At 42.6% G+C, this 16255-nt stretch overlaps 1 protein-coding gene across 1 annotated transcript in view; it reads left to right on the top strand.

The window, feature by feature from the left end:
- Positions 1–16255, top strand: part of TANC2 (tetratricopeptide repeat, ankyrin repeat and coiled-coil containing 2) — a 272868-nt gene that overhangs the window by 1775 nt on the left and 254838 nt on the right. The window contains 1 exon segment of the mRNA XM_026864615.1: positions 4966–5111. The gene's annotated coding sequence lies outside the window, so the exon portion shown is untranslated.

Raw genomic sequence — 16255 nt, 5'->3', positions numbered from 1 at the left:
GAAGTAATTTCACATCCCACCTATTTAGCAAATAGATTGTGAGGGTTGATCTTTGTTGTTTTAAGACCGTCCTTATTTTAATCAGGTGCATATGTCCCAGCCTTCACTGAAGCAGACCAGATTCTAAATCTTCATACTTAGTACAGTTTCCATCCAGTCTGTTGTCAGCTGTAACTGGTTCTTTTAATCTTTTGTAGTAAATGTCAGGTGAGGAACTGACAGTTCTGAAGGTAACAATTTCCCATTTATCCAGTCTGTAATACATGAGTGGATACTTACTGCCTGTGAATGACCACTGCTGTCAATCCAATTTAAAATCCGTTCTCTTCTGTACTTCTGGAAGGATTCTGCCTGTATAATTTATCTGTAGATTATAAAGGATAGGGTAGCAGTGAATTAAAGCCTACATTCAATTTATTAGTTGTATTTTAAATATTTGATCACAGTGAAGCTAAAGATTCAATACCAACATAAGGTATGAATATGCGTTACAAATGGCTGTAGTATTTGAAATGGATCAAGTGAAAAAACCCACATTTCTGAGAAAATTATAGCTACACATATACTGCATTTCAAGCCTAAGTATCATGCATTGTTTACAATCTAGGAGAGGAATAGAAGCCTCTAGATAGGAAAGAGAAGAGAAAGATTAAGACTGATGTGTGCTGTAGGATGAGAGGGCACATAGCTAATATAGCACTGAAAATACAACTTTGGATGGCTCTTGTCATGTTTTAAACTCTTGAGCTGCCTTCAGCTCTTGTTCACAGAACGGCACTTCTAATACTTGATTCCCTTTCTTGCAGTCCTTTCTGCTCATCCATGAAGAAACAAAGCTGAAATCAGGGGGTGAAAGGCATCCTGTATAAAGCAGGGCATGTCTGTATTTACTGTAGTACTTCCACTCTGTTTATGCAATGAGCTGAATGCTGCTTCAGGTGGAATAAGGCCTTTCGTTGAATGTGCACATCTGCAGTGCTGTGTTCTTTGTCGTTCCTCTGCCTGAATTCCCATTGGAATTCCCATCTGGTAAGAACCAGGTTTCAAAAAATATGCCAAACATCTGGTAAAATCACGACTCTACACAAGTTTATTTTTGAAATATTTGTTCATGAGTTTCACAGATTTGCCAGGTGGTGATCACTGTTGAAAACCTGTCCCTAATTTATTATGTAAATTACACCGTTGAGTTAATGGATCCACTTGTAAGTTAGCATGCTACCCAGTGTGAGTTAGGCTGGTAGCATCCATCCTAGTAAGACACACACTTGACTAAATGGTGTTTACATTCTCTGCTCTCATTGTGTGATGGTCATCCCCCTGTGCATCGTTGGAATGAATTCCAGGTTATGTGGGAATCTCTTCATGGCAAAATGTTGATTTAATGAATTTTGAGCAGGAGAAACACAACATCAAAAGCCAAGACACGCAGGGAATAAGTGACTGGAAGTGAGAGAGCTTCATTTAAGGGAAGAAAGAACCAGGACAAATACTTATCTACTGTGTTGTTAAAGGCTTCCTTTTCTTCTCAGACATGAAGAAATCGGTGTAAGACAGACATGCTAGCAGCTACTATCCATGTTAGCTGCTTTTTGTGCTCAGTATGTCAAGGAAAGAAAAAACAGATTTATGACTCATTGTTTTCCAAGGATGCTGCTTCCTCTGCAGATATTTACAGGTTGTTTTTTGAGGAAAACTTACAGTTTACAGGCTGCCCACTGACTTTCCATTTTTATTGCAGGGTCATATTATTACTGCATAATTCATCATATAATCACATAGGTTCTGCATTTAATGCTGGATTAAAGAAAAAAATGCCTTAGCTGCTCTTACATTATTATGTCTTTTACCATAGATCTTTAAGACAATGTAGTGATACAGCCTGTATCTCTGTATGTTGGTAAGGCCGGTGTTCTTCAACCCCAGGGCTCAGTTGAGACTGGAAGGTGTTGACGTCCCCTCGTGTAAGCAGTCTTCTCTTTTCCATCTGAGAAATGTGGCTGCTGGTCTTGAAGAGCTCCAGAGTCATCTTTGGAGCAGGAACCTGACATTTTTTTACCTAAATAGCCTTAAAAACAGCCTCAGGGTTGGACTGTCACTTTAAAAATTAACTCATCAAATATTTAACACCTGGTAAGTACTGCAATTGTTACTTTCAAAACTGAAAGTTATTCTCATTTGGAAAGTGTTCCAAAACTTGACAGTGTTTCCCACATATTTATAATGTTTTCCAACTGGAAACATTTGGAAAATAGTAGTGAAGTGTGTGCATAAGTCAGGAGGGAAAGCTCACTCTTACAAAAGCCTGAAAACGTGTTTGGAAGCAATCTTTTTCCAAGTACAGTTGAGATTAAATGAAATGTTGTTTTTCTAATAAAATTTTTCAGACCTCTTCAAATTCTCATACTGATGGTGAAGCACAGAGGAGAGGAAAAGAATTTGCTTTTCCTGTTTTCTCTAAACAACAAACCAAAAGACTATAAAAACTGATATTAAAACAGTGAAAATGGTGTTAGAATTGCAAAGCCAAGGATTTAAGCAATAGGAAATGAGGGAATTGAGGTTCCCATCTGATTTTATTAATTACTTATGCCTGAGCCATCTTTGCCGTGGGCCTCGTTTTCTTTTGCATCGCCTATTGGGTTATTAACACCAAGGCCCAGTATGTGTAAAGCACCTAAATGTTGCTGCTTTAGAAATGCCGTAAATTGACTGCACAAGGATAAGTGACTGCATAAAGCAGAGGGAACAATCCACTGGACTCGTGTCTTCCAGCTGTTTTCTTTTCATTATACTTTTAACTTGTTTGCTTGCAGTTGTGTGTTTACACTCAGCTGTCAAAAGCCCCAGCAGTGGAGCTGTGATATTTTCAATGGACCCGTGGCAGATGTAGCTAAATTACTGGGGTAAAGAACCTTTGGCTTTTTTACAGTACTGGATAGATTTGTCATGAACACGTAGCAAAAACAGCATCTGGAAGGCCAGTTGGAAGCAAGGAAACAGGGGAGGACCTTTACAGCATGTGTACAAAATTGTTAGCTGAAAGGCAAAAATCTCTTTAGATTGGCAGCTCCTACCCTCAACAACTGTCCCGACAGCTCAGCAACACTCATCTGCTCAGCCCTGCTCTAGAAACCACGAGTTTTAGTCCTGTTGCCGCTGCTGAGGTTAATGTATGGCTCACGGTAATGGCAAGCGAGCTTGAGAATATTCCCAGAAGGTTTAGCGTTTGTTTTCTAAATAGAGAGAAAAACAAAAGGGAGTGCTGCTAAAATTATCTCTTGTATTATAAACAAATGCAGAGAGCTGTGGGAGCGCTGGCGGGCTTTGATGGCCGGTTGTAGCTTCAAAAGCGGGTTAATCTGCCGAGCTCTCGCTTATAGGTGTCGGTGCCGTGAATTAAACACGCTATAGGAAATGTCAGCAGCAACTGAATAAACAAGCTGCCTTGAAACAGTGTTGGCTGGATGAATGACTGGTTTAATGGCACCCACTGGAGAATGGTTTTGTCAATACCAGTAATACGCCGGTATTGTAAATAAGAGTTTGGAACCGGAGTATTGGCATTTGTCAGATTATGGATTTTTCCTGTATTGAAAGGGAGTAGAAAGGAGGCAGTGTTGATGCAGGGTGATTCCAGCAGGGCCTGCGCAGCCGGGAGGCACGTGGTGAGCGGCGGGCGGCACGGAGTTGCCTGTGTGGTGTGGTGAAGGCAGGGCCTACGCTGGGAAGGCTGGGGCCGAACCTCAGCCCACGTCATCTCTGTCCCTCCTGCGGGAAAACTGCCTCTGGGGTTTTATGGCCAGTTGTAAACTGTCTGTTTGAGAATTTACTTTGGAGAAACGTCCCTAATTTTTGCAGCTTGCCTGGAGGAAAATAAATTAGCATTTATTTTATTTACCACTATTAAGGCTGTTTACAGGATGGCCATTCAAGTACCCCTACCTGGTATACAGTAGATGCTCTGAAAGCTAATTAACTAAGTAACTAGAGCAAATCCACTATTAGGTATGCAGGGAAGGTAACGCTGACAGAAACCAACAACAGGGTGAACAATTAAGCAGATGGACAGTTCTGCAAATGACTCTGGAATTTACAGTGGGAAATGTCCTTTGAAGGCAAGGGAGTTTTGCGATTTATTTGAAAGGGACCAGGATTTCACCTTGAGCTTTTGAAGCCAACAGGGACTGTGGATGTATCTAGTGTGACCGCTTGGGAAACCCGTGCACTGCAGGGTGGAATGACATACCTGGGATGCAAAACCCCTGGAGAAAAGAGTTGAAAAGATGCAAAAGCAGGAAGATTGGGCTAAGGTGGTCTCTGATTAGGGTCATCTGACCTTTTCTCTTGTGTGTTTTTTCTTGTTCCTGTCTGAGGGTGAGGAAAAGGTTATGCTGTGCCCTCAGTCTAATATGGCTGGAGCTACGTGAGCTGTGAGAAAGGTTAATTCGAACATAATAATTCTTCTCTGTTCTGTGATACAAATGGTTTTTAAAGCGTAAGCACTTATTTTTAGGATTGACAATACACAGCTCTATTGGCCCACAAAAAAAGTAAAAATGGATGGATGTGGATTGTGCAGATGTATGTGAATAATTCTTGGCAAAACCCATTATATATTCCTCAAATGCTAAATCTTAAGACATTTCCCTCTCTCTCTCATTTCCAGTTACACGTTTTGCTGCACTTAATCTTTTTTTATGAGAGATCATTCTCAAATATTGCAGTTTGTAAATGGTTTTCCTGGTGCTGGGCTTTTCTAAAAAAATTTTTTTTAAAGCTTCTTGGGTGCCATAAATATTATTTCTGTAGCTCAACATCAAATGGATTGCTGGAATAACCAACGTTCATGTCCTCAGTCATTTGCTGCTGTTGTGCTGTGTCCTCACTGGTGGACTGTGCAAAGCATGTTTGAAGTATGTTTTCCTCTAGGTTGCTCAGATATTTTTCTGTTCATACACACAGGTTTCATAGCTGAAACTTGCAGCGTGTTTTGAAGGCAGCCAAGAAGGAACTTTAATGGCTCTCCTGGAAGTCGTTCAAAAACCGCTCCCATTGACTGCATCGGATATTGTATAAGGCCCCAAAAGCAATTTCCAGGGAGGTATAAGGTAAGGGATGATAACTTGAATACTGTAGGCCTGTATTAAGAATGCTTTTTGGAAGGTGACATTAAAACTTCTAAGCGTATCTTTTTGCCATACAAAAAAATGTATCTAAATCTTAAACTCTCTGGGTCAGTTCTTTTCTGTGTTAGTTTGGGTCCAGCACGGACTGCACGCTGCTCTGTGGCCTTCCAGAAATTCTGGTTAGTTTAGATAGTCCCTTTTCCCCACAGTATAAGAATTATCTGCCTTATGCCCAAAAGAGTAATAATTGAAAAACAAACTCTAGCAAAAACTGGCCCTGTGTGCCTCTTGGTGAAGCTCCTCTGTCCTGTGAATCCAGCTTGGGCTTCCTGTTCCTCCTGCCAGGGTCTCACTGTCCTCCTCCGCCAAAGGAAAATCGTCCTGCCGCCTCGACAAGTGACTGTTTCCCATCAGAGTCACTCAGACTCTGAGGTGTGTGCTGACTCCTCCTATTCTAATAAATCCAGCCTTGATCAAATCACCTCATCAAGCTATAGGAATCTCTGTCACCCATATGTAAGGAACAAAGCACAGATCCAACAGGACACATTGAAATCACAGCTTATTCTCTACAGGAATATTCTAGTTCCTGTTCAAATCTGAATTCTTAAGCACTGTTTCAGGCTTCTTCCTTTCAGTGCTACCTTAGCTTTAAGGTCTTGAATGCTTTGATTTCATGATTTTTTTGTTTGTTTGGTTTTTTCTCTCAAGTTAATTGTTCTCACCCTTGATTTAACTTTTAATCTTCTGCACCCAAATTCTTCCAGGACACAACTCCTGAAGCAGCTGTTCCATAAACTGGACTACGAGGTTACTTTTGCCTCCCAGGTCACACACTTTTGGAGGTTATTAACAATGTGACCTCAGCAACACTTAAAGAGTCAATCATTAACTCAGTATTAGAATGTAAGCCACCTCTGCTGGGAATTATTGTCTGAGGGTAGACAGCCTAGGAGGTAGGATAGAGATGAACTTCAAGCAAGGAAGAATTATTCAACAGTACACATTTATAAAAGAAAAAGGTTAATTCAAGAAAGAAGTTGGTTGATGTTTCTTGGGAGGGGCTGTTGTTACTGAGTGTGATATTTGCACCAATAGCAGAGGTGGAAAAATACTATGACCTGCTATGGTGACTGAGTATAGAAACATTCTTAATTCCAAACTGGAGTGGATACAAACAGCAACTCCACTTACAGAGCCTCCTCGAGGGAAGCAGTTTGCAGTGTGCCCTTTTGCAGGAGAGGAGAAAACCTGGCCGGCACTAATTCACGCTTTCTAGACACAGCAGCCAGTCTCTTCCCTTTAGCTTGTGATGGTATCTTTGGGCAAAGTCACTTATGCCACAGTGCATTAAAGGCATTGTATAAAGGGTACTGCATTACTGTATTGTCATGAGTTTAGAGTGTTTTATTGCAGCAGAGAGATAAGAAGTTCCTAGGAAAAAAAAAAAAAAGCAGCTTCAGCTGCATCAGGTCCAACCAATATAATAGCAGGTGTCCCCATGGCTGTGGCTGCAGTGAGAGCTATCAAAGTGTTGTCATTGTTTATGATGTTCAAGGTTTTTTTCTTCCACCTTTTTTCTCTTTCTTTTGCTATATTTTTTTTTTTCTTTTTTCCCTTGGTACTACCACCCTGGCTCTGACAGAGTCCTTGCTTTCAAATGCTGTCAGAACACCCAGTGTAGCACATGCTTGTCATAGGTACCGTGAGCATCCTGGATCACAGCACTGTGGTGCAGCTATGTGGGTTTTGGTTTTTTGTTTTTTTTTTTTCACATACTTGAAAATGGCATGCAGATTACTGGTGAATCACTCACTTTTTATAACATGAATAAAGTAGTTGCTTCAGTTTCTCACAGCACACAAGCATTTGTGAGTGTTTAAGTTTCCTGAAGACCTTATTTTGTTAGACAGAGGCTCCCCACACTATACCCATTCTGATTGGAGCAGTGATTTTTGAACTCTTCATAAAAAAGACTTCCAAAATGTTCTGGTGGTGATGCTGGTCCCCAGGCAGGTGCCACGTGAGCAGAGTGCTGCATGGACTTCCTCTGCAGAGGCTGGTGCCTGTTGAGGGGTCGCTGCAGCTCCCTTTGCCCAGGGGTGGCCGGTGGTAGCGCTGGGAGGGGCAGGTCTGGGTGCCCCATTTCTCCGATCGGCTCCCTGGGGGGGCTCCTTGCCTGTCACTCTTCCTCTGTGCTCTCTTCTTTGTGTGGAGATGAGCGTTTCATCACGTAACCCAACGCTGTCTCTGCGGATACGCAGAGCGCCTCTGCGTAAAAGAAAAGCACTTGCTCAGTTACCTCCTGCAACACCTTGATGGCCATGAGGATGTAAGCGGTCGTAGGTTGAAACCCCTGGCCTGAGTTCCAGTGCCAGGAAGAGTCACTGGCCCTTCTCAGCTGTACAAGTCACGCCATAACCTCAAACAGCTCTTGCCACCTCTCTGCTTAGAGTTATCCGATTACTTATTTAAAAGACTTTGGGGAGGAAGAGACAGGAGCTCTATGTATCATTGCACATATGCCTAAATATTTCAGTGTGAGAGTGCTGTGGAGGTTAGAGTACTGACAGCAGCACGGAGTGCCCAAAGCTGACCAAATATTTTCTGTGCTTTTCTTGCTGTGCTTTGCTTGAGTAATCAGGACAATTCTCTGTTAGGCATAAAATGAAAGTAAATGATTAGAATAAAGATGTGCTGAGCTACTTGACAAGACTTGAGTACAGGGTACAGAATCTGTGGGTGTTTGGCACAGCCCCAGCACTGCAGATATTTTCACTCTTGCTTATTTTTGATTCTGTTCAAATATGACTTACCTTAAAAAAATTAACTGCAAAGTATCTGATGTTACACAACAGATACTCATAATGGAAAAACTGGCACAACAAAGCTATAGGCATGAGTTGTAGGGCTCGAGTGGTGTTCAGAATTACCCAGGCTTCAGCTCCTTCTGGAGCGCTCAGGCAATAATTGGTTGCATGTGGAGTGGTTTGTTCTATCAAATCACCCTCATTCAAAGAAGAAACCCCCAGAAAGGCTTCAGAGAGGCACAAGCCACACAGCCACACCGTCATTGGCTCCCTTCGCTTACAGTCCTCTGTGGATTTCAGAAGCAGCTAGGATGGGATGCTGAGGAAAGCAGTAACATTCCCAGAGGGATTTACACATGGAAATTCTTCCTAGGGACAAAGCAGCAGAGCATCTCTAGTACATCTCCTCCAGTGCAGTACCCAGCCCCCAAAGTCTCTTTTCTCAGGATCCCTGCAAGGCAACATGGTGATTTAGAAACTGAATTATGTATTTTTTTTTCCATCCTAAGGGGTACATTTACTTTAGGTGAACATTTGACTTACTCTGCTTCTGGCTAAAATAGTAGTGAAAGGGACTGCAAGCTGTGGCAGAGAGCCCCTCCCATCCTGCCCATCCCAGGATGCATTTTAATGCAGCTACTTTGGAGATGTTCCGGGGATCCTTTGCCAGGAGCGTGCACACAGCGAGTCTGGTGGTAGCAGAAGCAATCTGTAGCTCTCCAGGGTTGCCTGGTTAAGTTGTAAGTCCATTATCAAACTTTGTTTCTTAGTTGCAGGTCTAGGCTGCAGGCATCACATCTGGATCAGGAGGAAGAAATGGCTCTCTCATGTGTGGGCTTCTGTTAAGTATCAGTGCAAAAACAAGAGATGAGAAAGAGGCAAGGGCTGGGATAATAACTGCTAGCAGACAGCTGGGATCAGCTGAAGTAAGGAAACCGTTAAAAAGGAATTGCAGCATCAAAGCATCATTTTTCACTTTGTAAATTCAGCTCCAGTATGTCTATAGTGTCATTTGTCCTGAAGATTTGGATTCCTGTGCTGCATCAGAGTGCTAACAGCTCTAGCAGAGGGATCTATCACTGAACTGCAGGCGTCTCTGGGGTGTAAAACAACAACAGCTTGATGGCACACAACAGCCGTTCAGGAAAGCGTAAGAAAGAAGTTTCAGTAAAATAACAGAGCAGTTGAGAAGGACTGTAGGAAGGGTGTACAAACAGAACACAGCATAATAGGCCAAGCAGGCTGCATCTTGATCATGTTCTTGCCTTTAAGATAGACAATTCTGAAAAAATAATTTGTCATTAAGTGTTATAGTACTGCACTGACGTGAACACACAAGTTTTGCAGATCTTTATAGCTATCACCTGGTGACAGGAAGCTGTCAAATGAGAAATGCAGTAGTGGTTACAGCAGACACTGAAGAGGAACATTGAAAACCAGGAGCATTTTCATGAAAGGAAAGACCCACACCCCCTTTCATAATAAAGTCTTTTGAGTATAGCCCACACATGGTTTGGAGGCAGCTGCTTTGCTGATTACTGCAAGCCAAAATGTTATATCAGTACACACCTACTTAACAATACCAGTTGGGTTAATTAAGAGAAGGTTACATTTTGGTTCATGTGCCTTTTGAAAAGTGGAATAAACAAGGATCTTTATTCCCTTGGGAGAAAAAAAAGTGCAAATTCTGCCAGCTGGTTTGTAATATGAGAGTGCTTTACATGGTGTATTTTCACAGCTGTCTTATCAGTTTCCGAAAATGAATCAGGGTGGAGCAAACAGTTTAGGAATGTCATGAAAAAAGGATTTGGAGCTTTGCTGTGGTTCATGATAATGATGCCCTCTTGGTATAGTGTATCAGAGTTGGAAGATCCTACTGGAGATAGGAATAATGCTTTTAAAATATTCTCACACAAAATTCAGCAGCTATTGCCTCTAAACTCTGGATGGAGACATCCTCTTCACGTTTTATGGTGGTTTGGCTTAGAGCAGTTCTCGGATGCCTCATGCTGTGAGATTCACTTCTGCAAAACGTGGCAGTTTCTGTTGCTGTGACGCGTTTCAGTGGGAGCTGAGGGATCTCGAAACTCTGTGGACCTGGGTGCTTGCTTAATCTTAGTTGAGATCATCAGCTCTGTCTAAACCAGCTGCCTAAAGGTCAGGTCTTTCCCCCACTGAAGGCGGTGGGAGAACCCTGATTCCAGTGCGTTCAGTATCATGAACTGAAATCCAGAAGTACAGGGAAGGAAGCGTTTCAGTGCTGTTACGGCCAGAAAAAGTTACTGTGCTGTTTCCCCTTCATCAGTGTTGCTGTTCAGTTAACAAAATAACTGCTCAGGCCAGCGCTTTGGATTTTGGTGTAGTCAAGCAGTATAAAAAATCCGTACTGATTTATTGTGTGAGTTGCACAGGAGACCTGCTCTGCTGGAAAAGAATCTGACATGTTCTGTTAGCACTGCTAGGGGTTAATGCAATACGTGGGACTATTTTAGCAGTTTCACTAAATATCATTTATTCCATCACTGCTAAGAGTTAGTGTATTTGACAGAAACAAATTGAGTGAACCAAAGCTTTTTCCTTTCATAAAACCGTCTAGGACTAAAACTGTACTGTTTAAAATACAGTATATTAAATCAACTTATCAAACTTCTGATAGTTTTACTTTAAGTAGCCTTATTTGTTTTGTTGGTTTGCAAAATACTTGCCACTGCTTTAGAACTGGTATTTTTCTGAAGATGTCCCAAGTCTGGTTGTGAAGATGAGCAATGTTCTCTTCCTTACAGATACCTCAGGTGTCTGCTCCAAATTGTTTCAGTGACCTGCCAACACATGCACAAAAGAACATACGTGGTTTACATCAACGTTATAGCCTCCCGAATTAAATGTTTTAATGAGGAGATTCGCGATCGTGTGGGAGAAACTTTTAGAGTTAATAATTTTCCGTATCTCTGAAAAGCTTAAGACATGTTGATCTAGAAAACAGTAATTTGCAGCAGGCCTTGTGTCTGTCTTCATCCTGGGTGCAAAATGCTGCTGCTGCGAGTCATAAGTTGCATCTGTTGTCACAGGCGATATGAATTTCACAAAGAATCTCTGAGCCATTACCCCAGTGCCCAAAATTTGGCCCAACTGTATCTATTTGATTTATGACAACTGCTTACTGTTCTTACAGGTCTCCGTGGATGGCGGCATCACGGGCTTTACACACAGTCTATTTCAATGCTTCACCATCCTTGCAATTAGAAAATTAGTCCTAATTTCCAATCAGAACCAGCCTTGCTGCATTTTAAGCCCTTGTCCTGTTCTCTGCAGTTGTGGAGAACAAACGGTTCCTCGTATCTCCTATTGACCTTATGCACACATGAAGGTTGTCATCATCTTTTCTTTAGGCTGAACATGCTAATTTGCTCATTCTCTCAGTGGATAGGCAGAAAATAACACAGAAACTGGTCATCTTTTTCTGGCGCTTTGGTTTGGATAAGATTTATTAGTAGAACCCGTGTCTTCTGATTGGAGTAATTAGACAAGTTTTGGGGGTGCACAACCCCTTTAACAGCAAACTTTGAACTCTGCAGAAGCAGCAAAAGTTAAAAAAAGACAGGGAAGCTTTTCTGATTTTCCCAACTATACTCGTTGGTCTGCCAGTGAGTCTTGTCCTGCCTGTGTTTTGAGACCATCACAGCAAAGTACCAGTCCATATATAGTATTTTTCCAGAGTGCTGGAACATAAACTACATGGATAATGTGTTGGAATTTTAATTAATAGACAGAGACAAACTGGAAATGCACTTTTAGCTGATCTCAGTGTATCTTTATCTTTATTCAGGACCATAAACATCACACGTTATCAAAATTGTTATAGTAGCCACTGAACACAGCCTGTAAATAGCTGTGCTGAAGCTGTAGAAAATGGTGTGAAGCTTTTCCTACCCCAAATGCACATTTGCCTGATTGCCATCTGCAGTCATTAACAGTGATCTTGTGAACTCTTAAAAACTGAGCTCGGCTGGTCCTGGCATCATTGAATGGAGGAGTACCAAAAGCTGGTATTTTAGTTTGGCCTAGAGTATATGTAATGCTGGTATCTTGTCTACAAAGAGGATCTTAAATCTGTAACATTAACAGAGCAGAAGGTACAATTATGAAGATTTTTCTTTACAACTGAGTGCTCTTTGCCCTCTGATAGGTGTACCCTGGTGTGCCAGAGGTGTGTTATTGCAGTCAAGATGTTATCTTCATCACATGCAATCATGAAAGCTCCTGTAGTGCCTCTCAAGAGGAAAATGGTGAGATTGGTATTGTTGCCAAATTATGAGCTGCATAAATACGTTCTCTCTTTCAAAATTGCAATTAGAGCTTGACATACAATGTTTTTCTTTTAATAATGGGTGTTTTCTGTTAGACACCGAATTCTGGAGTGAGGCGCGTGCATTTGTTGGTGGATTAAGGAATCTCAGCTACCTCTTTTCAAAAAGAACACATGAGAAAGGCAGCGTTTGAAGAGTTTTAGGGTAGGAGGAAATGCTGGCTAGACAGGGAACACAATCATCCTACTTCAAAGCACTCTTTGCTTGCTCTAACATCTTGTCTAAGACCCTTCATTCATAATGCCATTTGTGGCACTATTCTTGCTGAAAATTTCTTGATTATGGTAGACAACATCTTCCATGAAGTTAAATCCTTCTGGAGGTCAGTAATCTCCCATTCTGACAGACCTTGGGTGCACAGCACGACGCTCATCATCTCTTGGCCAAACAAACACCTTTTCACTTCATCTAAGATTGTGGCTTTTTCCTTGTACTTCCATCTGCTGCCGAGGGAAATGGGAACTGCTGCGAGTTGCTTCCTGTCAAGGCAGGACCCTTTGATGTGGGTTTGGTGTGCTGTGGCATATGTCACCAGATCTTTGTTTCTACAGAAAAGAAATTCTTTTTTTCAGTGTCGAAGGGAGCTTTGGTGATATGTATTTCTGAGGAGACAGAGCTCTGCAAACAGAAAAAGTTGTCTTTGTTGGCTTCTATTATTGAAAGAACTAGAACCTGGGTAGTAGTTCTGAGATTCCCAAAATGTAGTTCCTTTCATGTTGCCTGGTTATCTCATGCCAAAACAGGTGTATACAGGAAAATAAAGCCGTTTTTATTCATGCTGTTACTCTTTTTTCTTCTCGGAAGCTCTGTTAGCTAGCCCCAGTTTCAGCCATTGCTGGGATGAAGGGTAATGCTGGCATTAAAACGCAGCCCCAGTGGCAGAAGAGGGGTGGCAAAGCACACATTTATTTAGCTTTAGACAAACTAGAGTCAGTTATCGAAGTGCTCTTGCTAAAAATGGCAAAAATTGAAATTAAACAGCCAGCAAAACAGAAATCTCCCTTTCCTTCTGCAAAAAAACCCCAAATCTATTTCAAAACTCCCCAGGCTACACAAATAGACATGCCTTGCATTAGTTACCGAGGGGATGGCAGGCCCTGTGTTCTGTTAGACTGATGAAGTGTGAAGAAAAGTAGTATCTCACATTTACAGGATTATACTAGAATATTTTCTCCACAGGGTTATATTTCTCAGATAACAAATATTGTAAGCAATATTTATTTTTTATATGGTCACACTTAATAGAATCCATCTAGGAGACGATCTGATGGTATATGTGGTTTAAAAGACTGAGTGTTTTTATGTCTTCCTGTAGGGATTCTGGCTATTTAAGAGACAACATCTTGTTTATTACTGCCAAATTTTTTTTCTTTGCTGTTGTGCAAACTTCATGTCAACTTGCAGTACAAACTCACAAAATATAAAGAGTGGATGGAGGTTTTACCTGAGTTTTTTGGCTCCCTAGTTCAACAAGGAGATGTTTGAACAAGTGCTTATGACGCTAAGGCGTGGATGTGACCAAAATGGGACTTGGGTTGGATTTCAGGGCCAAAGTCAGGAATGGTGATCCCAGAAACTCACCCCTTAGCTAGTCTTTGAGGACTAAATGCTATAGGTGGTCTGTGTTGATATTCTTGAAATTCCTACAGTTGTGCTGCTGCCTTAGAGGTCTTTCCTAATACGGAAGCCCGGCCAGCCGGGACGGCGGAGCTGAGCATGTTGGTGTGTCCCAGAGGCGTTTCGGAGCAAACTCCCCATGTTCCAGCAGGATCAGGCTCCTTGCCAAAGGCTGGGGAGGCTGTCATCGGTGGGGAATTTTACAACTGGTCCCTTTCCATCCTCTCCTCTGCCTCGAGGACCTCAAACCCAAGTACTGACTTGAAGAAGTTCCCTCCCTGCTGGGGCTGTCGCTCTGAAGGCCCTGGGGGTCACCCCTGCCAACGCTGCGGGACTCAGGGGAACCTCGGGGCGGCTGCTGTCGGCTACAGCCGAGTTGGGTGGTGTTGGGAAATGGGCCCCGCGCCCTCACTCTGGTGTTCTCCCCCGTGACTGATGCTCGGACACAAGTAACACACTCTCAGAGACTGCAGCCCCTCTCTCGCCATCCGGGAGTTGGTCTTCTGCCATTCTCGTATTCCCTTTGACTTCTGGGTTCTGTGCTGGAAGCGTCAGATCCTCCCTCTCTTTCATAAACCTTGAAATCTGTTTTCTTAGGAGTGATATGTGCACGTATATAAAGGAGTTGACATCAGTTCTGAGAATATTTTCTTGTAGGTGGAACTATTATTCCTCCTTGGTACCGCAACCGTGTGCAGTCAGTGATTTGCTAGGCTAATAAATTGCTGAAGGAAAAATGGGAATTATTCTGGCTATGGGTTCCCCTCTAGTGTATGTGGTTTAAAAAGACTAAAGGGCAACAGAAGATAAGCAATTACAGAAAGCACTTCTGCTGGAAGTAATGAAAGAGACAGGAGGCTACAGATTTAGATGAAAATATTTCTCTACCATGTTTTTTTTTTTTTTAAGTGCTTGTTGCAGAGTGTTATGTGATGCCACTCTCCTATGAAAGCAAAACCCAAAGACTGAAGGGACAGATGATATAAATGACATATTCACTCACTCGGATCCAAGCTTAATTCCAGAACCTTGGCATCTTGTTTATCAGCTTTGCTAACAAATACGCCTTAAAACCAAACCAGAGCTACCTCCAGTTTTTATTAAGGCTTCCCAGACAGGATTCTTTCAGTTGCCATTTATTTCTTGTACAAGTGATTTTCTTGACTCACAACTGAAGATGACCCTGTTGCTTAATTTATTTGGTCATTAATTTGGCGCTGTGGGCAGATGTGATATAAAGCTCTTAATTAACCATTTGGAGGTTTGAGGGAGGCAAGTAATCTGCACCCAGAAGGTTTAACAAGGCATCCCAAGGGAGTATGGATACTTCTGATTAATTAAGGGGAACATTTTGTACTGGACTAAAAAGATTATTTTGCTGGCTAAGACCTAAACATTAGTTTTCTGAAAGGGAAATAACCACGTAAAACCCAAAATTCTGTTTACCATGTAGTTTTTTGTGCAAAAACAGCATCGATCTTTAGTTTGATGAGAAACCTGTATTTCTGTCACTACTGTATTTAATTTGCAGTCGACAATTAAACAGTGCTGATATGCTGATTGGATTGCTAGTTGCAGAGTGTATCTTAAGCTATTTAGGTAATTTAAATAAATGTTTACATTAGCTTTAACAGGTAATACGGCCTTTCTCTTCCTGTGTGTTCCTTTTGCACCCGCTCTTCAACTGTCTGATCTCTTGTAGGGGAGGATGAGTGAAGCGTTTCGGTTGTCAGGTATTACTCCCAGAAGTCTTTCTTAGGAAAAAAAAAACAGAAGGCTGTGGGGGTGTTTTCACAGCAGAGAGATGTGCCTACACGGACGGGAGGTACCTGGAGCGGCTCCGCCTACGCGGGCAGCACAGGGGCCGGTTGCGGTGATCGGGTTCCCATCGCCTCGTTCCGTGTCATCGCCAAAAAATCCCTTGGCTCAGCCGCGGTCCCTTCCGAGCGGTACCTGCAGGAACAGGTTCAGCGGCCGAACGCGGTTTGAACGCCTCGGCCCTGCTGGAGGCGCTGACAGATGCCGGAGCCGCTTGAGGGCTGATCCCCGCGGCGCAGCCCGGCCCACGGAGCCGCCCGCCGCCGGCTCCCTCAGGGCGGGCCCGCGGCCACCGCCTCCCCTCACGGGGCAGCCCCGCACCGCTTCCCCCTCAGTGAAGGGGCCCGCGCCGCCGCCTTCCCGCTCACGGGAGGCGCTCGCAAATGTATGATGAATGTGCAGTCAGGTTGTGAAAGTACAATATATTGTAACTTGCCATAATCAAAATCCCATTTTTTGTCTGTGAACAAACTACTGGGGGGGGGAAAAACCCACAGTAGTGCTTAGGCAAAGA

This window comes from Athene cunicularia (assembly GCF_003259725.1).
Source record: "Athene cunicularia isolate RWA chromosome 27 unlocalized genomic scaffold, athCun1 chr27_part1, whole genome shotgun sequence".
Classification (NCBI taxonomy): domain Eukaryota; kingdom Metazoa; phylum Chordata; class Aves; order Strigiformes; family Strigidae; genus Athene; species Athene cunicularia.
This window is presented reverse-complemented; position numbering and strand designations above follow the sequence as displayed.